This window comes from Erythrolamprus reginae, chromosome 10, assembly GCF_031021105.1.
Source record: "Erythrolamprus reginae isolate rEryReg1 chromosome 10, rEryReg1.hap1, whole genome shotgun sequence".
Classification (NCBI taxonomy): Eukaryota; Metazoa; Chordata; class Lepidosauria; order Squamata; family Dipsadidae; genus Erythrolamprus; species Erythrolamprus reginae.
In genome coordinates this window covers 29117882-29127881 of record NC_091959.1, presented here as the reverse complement: position 1 = coordinate 29127881, position 10000 = coordinate 29117882, and positions in this window count along the sequence as shown.

Genomic DNA, 10000 nt, shown 5'->3' with positions numbered 1-10000 from the left:
GCTGCACACGTCTTCAATCGATCCCCATTGGGAGATCGTGGTGGAGAATTCATGTCTCAGCAATGGCAAGGATGGATGGAGACGAAATGGAATCCGTCACCAAACCTCAACACCTTACACTCCAAGCCACAGAGAGAGAGACAGAGACAGACAGGCGGACAGGGGGCTGGGGGGGCGGGAGCTGTACAGGCCAGGCTTCCGTCAGCGCTCGGCTCAGGCCGGTAGACCGGGGCCACTACCGCGCAACGACGGCACCCGCGCCCCGCGCTGTGGGCCAGGGGCTGGGATCGGCCGGGTAGACCGGTTCGCGGACGGCCCCGGGGCCCCGCGCCGTCACCGAGGCGACGCGCGGGGTCCCACAACGCGGCACGTGCTCCCCGCGACGGGTACGAACGAGACGCCGTCTTCCCGCGCCGGCCGCCGGGTCGGAGAGGCCCGGTAGACTGGAACGACTACCGTCCGCGCACGGCCCCGGGGCCCCGCGCCGTCACAGAGTCGACGGGCAGGGTCCGCCGGCGCCGCCCAGGCCGCGTTCCCGTTCCGTGCGCCCGTGCGGGGTCCCCGAACGAGAGGCCGCCTTCCCGCGCCAGCGCCCGGGGTCGGAGAGGCCCGGTAGACCAGTCCGACTACCGTCCGAGGAGTTTCCCGGGGGCCCACTGGGACCGAGTGGAGGTCCGAGGTCCGCGAACGGTATCCCCGCTCAAGGGGCACGACTGGGATAGGCCCGGTAGACCGGTACGCCTACCGTTCGCGGACGGCCCCGCGCCGTCGCCCAGGCGACGGGCGAGCTGCCAAACCGAGGCCGTTGATACACGCGCCGCGTGGCGGCCGAGGTCCCCGAACGAGACGCTGGCTTGGCGCGCCGGCGCACGGGGTCGGAGAGGCCCGGTAGACCGGTGTGAGCACCGTCCGCGGAGCTTCCCGGGGACCCGGGCCGCCGCCCAGGTTTCGGCCGAGGCCCGGGACCGGGCTCCCCTCGCTGGGATCCAGTTCCGCCCGGCCGGCGCCCCGCTGGGACCAGGTTCGCGGGTCCGAAGATCGGGATCACCACGTGCGCGGAGATTTTCGGCGACTGCGCTTTCAGAACTCGTAGGGGTACGGGTCTACCGCAGTTGCTGGCCGCCGGCAAAGAGTTGCGCCCCCTGCCGGCCGGTCTTTACCCGTCCGTGAGAGGGGGCCAATCTCGTTGGTCGGGGAGCTGACGAGCGGTCGGACGGGTCCGTCTCCCCGGGAAAGAAGGTGGAGTTTGCGGTCGCCACGGGGAGGGACCTCCGCGGGCCGGCGCTCCGGCACCGGTGTTTCAGGTGGAGCGGCCGCCTCTCCGCCTGCGCGACCGTTCGAGCGCTTTCACCGGGGGCACCTGCCTCCTCTTTCCCAAGGGTTGCGGCGCGCTGTCGTGTGATACCGCTGAGTCCTAATGAAAGCAATGCCTTCAAAAGGGACAGAGAGCAAAGCAAGCCAGTGGGGCCAGTCACGAACGCGAATCCTAGAAAGTAGAAACTGGACACATTCTCTCTCTGGGTGAAGTGACATGGTGTAGAGCCATGCGCTTCTATTTATTTAGGAACATAAGGAAATGGGGTATGATTACATATACATGTCAAAATGATACATAGCTTCAAACGTATCTTTGAGTTTCTTCCTTTCCCATGCATATCAAGGAACGATCTTTTTGGGATTTCCTAAAAAGCAGATGTTAATTCACACCTAGTTTCTTTTGAAGGTTTCTTCTGGCTAATCCCTCTTAATTGCCCTTTGATAGTTTGTTTGCTTCAGGCAATGAAACTTCCCCCCTTTGATCCTATAATGTCCTGTCCTGAGTTGTAAAGCTTTAGAGATGTTTATTCTGAGCCCCTTTTCCCAGGGATGCAGATTAGGTTTACGACCTCTCCTTGTCCTGGGTTTATGAATCAGGGTCACACAGAGTATATATATATTTCTATGCTAGAATTCCAGATTAATAAAAATCCTATCCCAACATAGCTTGATATACTGCAACATCTCCTACTTTTTTATTTGAATGCAAGCACCCTATGTCGGTGCTCTGTTCTTGTTATATCCATCGGATCTTCACAAAACAGTCCTAGGGGGGGTTTAAGAGGCTGAGTAGATTCATACAATACATCGTGAATAAGGGCAGAACGACACATAGAAAACAAGGAAGGAATACATTGGATAAAACAACATAACAATATAGCAGCTGAAATGATACCTATCACATACATAAAAATTACCCTTAACCAAGAGCCATCAGGAAGCCATGACCATAGAGCATTCCACCAGTTGGGTAATATGTCTGTGCCCACGTTGTTCAACAATTGTTCTTCAATGGTGGCAGAGTTATCAGTGAGATTGAAACAACACATGTTCTTAACTGCCTGACAGCCTCGATGGTGCAGTAACAATAAAAAGTCAATGGCAGCCCTGTTATCTAATATCGCATGTCTCAGGTCAGATTGCTCTTCATTTAAACCAGTCAAGGCGATGGAGGTTCTGTTAATATTTTTTGCCAAGGTACAAGCAAGCTTTCCTATCAAACGCTGATTGTACGCTGCCAAAGCGGGCACTCCTACAAGTGAGGCAGTTAAAGAAATATATTCAGCTTTGTTCAATAAGACAATGCTATCATCACAGGTGTTACCCAAGGGAATAACAGTTCTGCGTTGCCGATAATGGTGAGACAAAAGTACATCTTGCTTGGAGGGGAGAACAGGAACTAGGCGGGTCAGGCTACAAATGGTTTCAGATAGGTTTGCTGGAATATAGTTGAAGGTCCTGTCACCACATGTAAAAAACCATCCTGGGGGAAGCAGAACATGACCATAGGCAAATGATACATTTTGAATGGTGGAGCAATTGCGCTTCCACATGGCAGGTGACAATTTCAAGCAGCGTGGGTGGGATTGATGGGTGGAACAGTTAACAATACGGGCACACGCCACATCTGCTCCTATGGCAACGTGAGGGGTATATAATGACATTGCTCCAGAAGGGAGACGATATGACTTGGGACCCCATTCATAATACCGGGCATAATGTAGTTCCTGGGCAGTTAAAAACATTGACAAAGAGGAATCATTAAGGAACACAGGAAGGGGGGTGCATACAGGGATCAGACAATGCCCAAGAACCATATGCATATCAACAGTTTGCGACAAACAAAATGTAGACAAGTTGGAAATATTTGCCAGACGTAGCCAAATATTATACTCCATCCGTTGTTGCAGGTCCATAGAACGTCTGGGGCGGGTGTAAGTGGGAGCACGGGAACAGGTAGGAAAAGCAATAATAAAAAATATGCACAAAAAACACAATAGAAAAATAAAAATGTGTAAGAAAAATGGCGTACATGACATTGGTCCATTTAATTTTTCCCATAGAGTGAAATGGGAGGCGTGTTTGTGAATGCGCAAAACAGGGCATCCTCGTGGAGGAAAGTGTCCTGGAGGGTCAGGAAAAACCTCATCATAAGGTGGAGGCTGATGCAGTCCGGATTCCTGGATGGGCGTGGGAACAGCCTCTGTAGGTGAGGTGGACATCATTGATCAAGGATACAGCACTCAGAGAGGTCAGGGAGGGATTGCTTCTTTTCCTTAGTTTTTGGCAAAAAGGGACGCACGTGCCGGCCAGGGACCCAAAGAACACGATCTTGCAATTGCACAGCAGCGTATCCTCGGCCCCAGGTGATGAGATCTGCGGGGCCTCTCCAGGTCAGATCTGGAAGTAACCTGTAATAAACGGGGGGCCGGGGGGGCAAGGATTCATGCGTGGCAAAATGTCGCTGTGCAGCAGTAGAGAGAGCGGAGGGCCCAGTTAAGTTTAGAAAATTAAGAGTAAAAAGTACTCTGTTTAATTGGTTTTGCAAGGACGGGAGGCCCGGAGGGATTTTCTCCATTTTTAATTTTTCTAGCGCCCGTTTAACAGTTAAATTTCCCCTTTCCACCAAAGCCTGCCCCCTACAGTTAAAGGCTATGCCAAACTTATGCTTGATGCCCCAAGTATTACAGAATTGGGCAAAAGCTGAGCTTTTATAGGCGGGTCCATTATCCGTTTTGAGTTCTTTAGGGCGTCCCATCGTTGCAAAGGTGCGAATACAATGGTTGATAACATGTTTCGTGGTCTCGCCTCTCTGTGGGGAGGCCATAATAAAGCCAGAATAAGTATCAACGGAAACATGTAAATATTTCCAGGGCGCAAAAGGTTGGAATTGCGTAACATCCATTTGCCAAATTTGTGAAGCCTCAAGACCACGCGGGTTGACCCCCATGGGAATGGAGTTAGCATGCTGACTGCATGTGGGGCACTGCTGAACAATGGCCGAGGCTTCAGATTTTGAGATACTAAATTGTTTGGCGAGAGCTTTGGCATTTTGGTGAAAATAAGAGTGGCTCTCCCAAGGGGTAGCGGAGGACAGAGAAAAAACAGCAGGTGACCGTGCCTTATCGGCAGTGTCATTTCCCTCAGTTAGCATTCCTGGGAAAGGCTGATGACTGCGTACGTGAGCAACAAAAAAGGGGGCAGTCCTAGCCATAACTAGCTGCTGGAGAGTCAAAAACAGAGCCAATAAGGAGCTGTCAACTGCTGGGGACAGATAAGCATAAAAAATATTAATAATAATCTGGGAAACATACAAGAAACATAGAAACATAGAAGTCTGACGGCAGAAAAAGACCTCATGGTCTATCTAGTCTGCCCTTATACTATTTTCTGTATTTTATCTTAGGATGGATATATGTTTATCCCAGGCATGTTTAAATTCAGTTACTGTGGATTTATCTACCACATCTGCTGGAAGTTTGTTCCAAGGATCTACTACTCTTTCAGTAAAATAATATTTTCTCATGTTGCTTTTGATTTCCCCCCCAACTAACTTCAGATTGTGTCCCCTTGTTCTTGTGTTCACTTTCCTATTAAAAACACTTCCCTCCTGGACCTTATTTAACCCTTTAATATATTTAAATGTTTCGATCATGTCCCCCCTTTTCCTTCTGTCCTCCAGACTATACAGATTGAGTTCATTAAGTCTTTCCTGATACGTTTTATGCTTAAGACCTTCCACCATTCTTGTAGCCCGTCTTTGGACCCGTTCAATTTTGTCAATATCTTTTTGTAGGTGAGGTCTCCAGAACTGAACACAGTATTCCAAATGTGGTCTCACCAGCATTCTATATAGTGGGATCATAATCTCCCTCTTCCTGCTTGTTATACCTCTAGCTATGCAGCCAAGCATCCTACTTGCTTTCCCTACCGCCTGACTGCACTGTTCACCCATTTTGAGACTGTCAGAAATCACTACCCCTAAATCCTTTTCTTTTGAAGTATTTGCCAACACTGAACTGCCAATACAATACTCAGATTGAGGATTCCTTTTCCCCAAGTGCATTATTTTACATTTGGAAACATTAAACTGCAGTTTCCATTGCTTAGACCATTTATCTAGTAAAGCTAAATCATTTACCATATTACAGACGCCTCCAGGAATATCAACCCTATTGCACACTTTAGAGTCATCGGCAAATAGGCAAACCTTCCCTACCAAACCTTCCCCTATGTCACTCACAAATATATTAAAAAGAATAGGACCCAGAACAGATCCTTGTGGCACACCACTTGTAACCTGACTCTGCTCAGAATACTCGCCATTAACAATAACTCTCTGATGTCTACGCTTCAGCCAGCTGCAAATCCATTGAACTATCCAGGGATTAAGTCCAATCTTCATTAATTTATCTATCAGCTCTTTATGTGGAACCGTATCAAAGGCTTTGCTGAAGTCCAGGTAGGCAATATCCACGGCACCACCTTCATCCAACACCTTTGTGACATAGTCAAAGAAATCAATGAGATTAGTCTGACATGATTTGCCTTCAGTAAAGCCATGCTGATTTGGGTCTAATAAGTTATTGTTTTTTAGGTGCTGATTTATCCTCTTTTTGAGTAGAGTCTCCATCATTTTAACTACAACTGATGTCAAGCTAACTGGCCTGTAGTTACCAGCTTCTTCTCTACTGCCCTTCTTGTGAATAGGCACAACACTGGCCATTCTCCAATCCTCAGGAACTTCTCCTGTTAACAAGGATTGGTTAAACAAATCAGTCAGGGGGGTAGCAAGGACAGATCTGAGTTCTTTAAGAACTCTAGGGTGGATGCCATCTGGACCCATTGCCTTATTTATCTTTAATCGTTCAAGTTCTTCTAAGACATCGGCTTCTAAGATCACTGGAGCTGAATCCGTACAGCTGGAAGCAATGCTATATCCCTCTATAGTATTATTTTGTAAGGTGTCTTTTGAGAAAACTGAACAGAAGTAGCTATTGAAATGGTCAGCGATCTCCTTATTCCCATTAATGCATGTATTATTCCCGGTACTAAGCTTCGTGATGCCGCAGTTTTTCTTCTTCTTATCATTAATATATCTGAAGAAGGTTTTATCCCCCTTCTTTACAGATTTGGCAATTTCTTCCTCTTTTGAGGCTTTAGCAGCATATATTATCTGTTTCGCCTCCTTCTGTCTCATTTTATATACCTCCCTATCAGCTATACTTCCAGACTCTATACCTCCTATAGGCAGCCTTTTTTTCATTGACTATAGCCCTTACATCATTGCTAAACCATAGCGGTTTCTTCTTCCTTTTACCTTTAGTTATTTGTCTTACATACAGTCCAGTGGCTTTTAAGATGGCCTTTTTTAATACAGTCCACTGGATGCTCGCTCCTGCCATTTTATCCCTCCCCTTTAATTCATTATCTAAATATTCTCCCATTGCATTAAAATTTGTTTTTCTGAAATCCAATACTTTGGTTGCATTATAGGATTGCTCACAATGAGTTTTTACATCAAACCACAAACATAGATGGTCACTGCAACCTAAATTTTCTCCCACCTTGACATCTGAAACCCAATTCCCATTCGTAAAAACTAAATCTAGAATATTCTCCCCTCTAGTTGGTGTCTTAACCAGCTGTGCCAGAGCTGCTCCTGTAAAGGCCTCTACTATATTCTTACTTTTGCATGTAAGGGCACTGGGGATATTCCAGTCAACATCAGGCATGTTGAAATCACCCATAACCACAATATCTCCCTTTACTGCCATTTGGGTAATTTCATCCACCATCTTGTTGTCATATTCCTCGGATTGCCCTGGAGGCCTATAGATCACCCCAATTCTAATGACAGAACCTTCTTTATTTTGCATGCAAATCCAGAGAGTCTCTAGATCTTGACACGTATTTTGAATTAGTGTTGTTTTTAGACTTTCTTTAATATAAATGGCTACTCCACCTCCCCTTCTCTCTATTCTATCCTTCCTATACAGTGTATATCCTGGTATGGATATTTCCCATTCATTAGAATCCTTAAACCATGTCTCAGTTATGGCAACCAGGTCCAAATTATCTCTAGATAATTTGTAGACAAGGAGTCTACAATAAGATTAAAGGGTGTATCAGACAGTTTCTGAAAGGCCAAAATGGAAGCAGCCAATTCTGCATGTTGAGCAGAGGTTTGGGCTGGGGTGTGGTGTATAACCCATTGGCCATTTCTTTGAAAAACACAGGCTCCCCTGGTTTTTGTCCCGTCAGCAAAAACAGTTAATGCCTGCGGGATAGGTTGGTCTTGCATACAGGTGTTAAAGCGGACAGGGACCAACTGAATTAATTGAATGCGAGTGTCCGCAGGTAGATGGTATAAGACCTGACCAGGCCAGTCCACAAGGGCCATCTGGAGGTCTTCACTTTGAGAAAATAAAGATTCCCACATGGGGAGAGGAAGGGGGACATAAAGTGAGACTGGCTCAAAACCTATAAGTGTTAGACAGCGGCGGCGGCCGCGAACAATTAGAAGAGAATATAATGAAAAACGAGAAGAAATAGTTTTTCGGGGTGTGTGTGGAAGATGAATCCATTCAATGATTAAGATTGATGAGGGCAACACTTGTATAATACAAGCAGTAGGAATAGAAGGAGTGTTAAGCAAAAGAAGAGACAGAGGGGTATTTTCCTGGCATCTATCCACCCATTTAACACGCAGCGCATTATTGATTTCAGCCAATGTATCCAGCTGCTCAGAGGTGAGGTGGATAAGATCTGAGGGGGAGGAGGCTCCCGCCAGGGCAGAAAAGAGGGGGGTCAACTGAGAAGTTGTGAACCCCAAGTAAGGGCGAGCCCAATTCAGCGATCCCAAATACTGCTGGAGCTGAACCAGGGTGGCAGGGGAGGGTAAAGAAAAGGAGGGAAGAACAGGGGAGGAATGGGACTGGGAAAGTTTGTGACCCAGATACAGAAAGGGTTCTGTTTGCTGAACCTTTTCAGGAGCTATAGTCATGCCATTAGCAGTTAAATGTTCAATGAGAAGGAGCAGAATTTGTTGAAAAGATGGGTGAGGCATATCAGCGCAAACCATGATGTCATCCATAAAGTGGTAAAGAAGAACATTTTCATGGGCGAGGCGAAAGGGCTCTAATAGTGAATGTACTACGTACTGACACATGGTAGGGCTGTTTAACATGCCTTGAGGTAGAACTTTCCACTGAAAGCGAGAAGTAGGATAACTATTGTTAAAGACAGGGAGAGTGAAGGCAAACAGCAAGGGATCTTGAGGTTGCAGCGGGATAGAAAAGAAAGCATCCTTTAAATCTATTACAGCCAGTTTGAAGTTTCGTGGAATGAGATTGGGGTTAGGCAATCCACATTGTAAGGGACCCATGGGGCGAATTACTTTGTTGACAGCCCTAAGATCCTGCAAGAAACGCCAACGCCCACTTTTCTTTTTAATTACGAATATCGGAGTATTGTAAGGGCTGTTGGAGGGCTCCAAATGACCAAGACTTTTTTGCTCCTCCACTAGCGCTTTAAGAGCTGTTAATTTTTCCAATGAGAGTGGCCATTGATCGATCCAGACAGGAGAAGAATTGAGCAGTTGAAGAGAAAGCAAGGGGTCAGACATAGTTAGTCAAGGACAAGGGAAGCGTTAAACTGAGAAAGAAGATCACGTCCCCAGAGGTTGACGTGAAGAGGCAAAACAACAGGACGGATACGTGCCTTGGTCTTAGAAGAGGGGATTGTAGCTTCTATCCAAGTAGTACTAATCTGTGCACTCTGAATGCCGCCAACGCCCCTCACGGCCGGTGAAGATTGCAAAGGCCAGTCAGTGGGCCAAAGAGAGGACTGCATGACGGTGACATCAGCTCCGGTATCTAAAATACCACAAAAGGGAATGCCATTTAGAAAAAGGGTCAGCATAGGTTTAGATGAAGAGACAGAAGAAGTGAGAAGAAGTGTATTCCATGGGTGCTCCTCATGAATGGAAAGATCATCATATTTATAAGGATCAATTTCTAAGGGTACAGGCACAACGACAGCAACGTCAGAGTCTTGCTGCACCACAATGGGAGAATCTGGGATACAGACAAGAGCCAAGGAGGTTAGGTCATGGGCAGAAAGTAAAAAGGGGGAAGCAAGAACCCCTTTGGAAATAAGGTCACGATGAGGATATAGCATAAGTGGCAAGGAAGGGGGAAAAGAGAGAGACTGAACATTTAAGGGAAGAAAGTAGACAAGACCAGGGGTCTGCATAGACACAGTTTCTGCAGCTTGAACAATTGCGGATTGGAAAAAGGTGGTGGATTTACCAGGTTCTATCACCCCAACCGGTGATGTGAGGATGGCAATGGGCTGGGGTTCCTCTGGGCGTTCCTCACCCAAATGAATGGAGTCCCGTTCAGAGGGTAGGGATAAGGCAAAATGAGAAGTGGCCTTGAGAGTGGGGCTAGCCACATGCCCCGAACCTAGTTTCCCGAAATCTGTTGGACATTGCTAGGAGAAAGATTAGGAATATATTTGTGGCTGGCACGGCATTCACGGGCCCAGTGACCACGGCCGCCGCATTTAGGGCACGGGGTTTGTGGTCGCGCACCTGTGGTTTGAAGGGCAGCACCACCGCCCGGGGCATGGCACTGGTTTCGATAATGCCCATAGCGCTTGCAATTGAAGCAGGCACCTG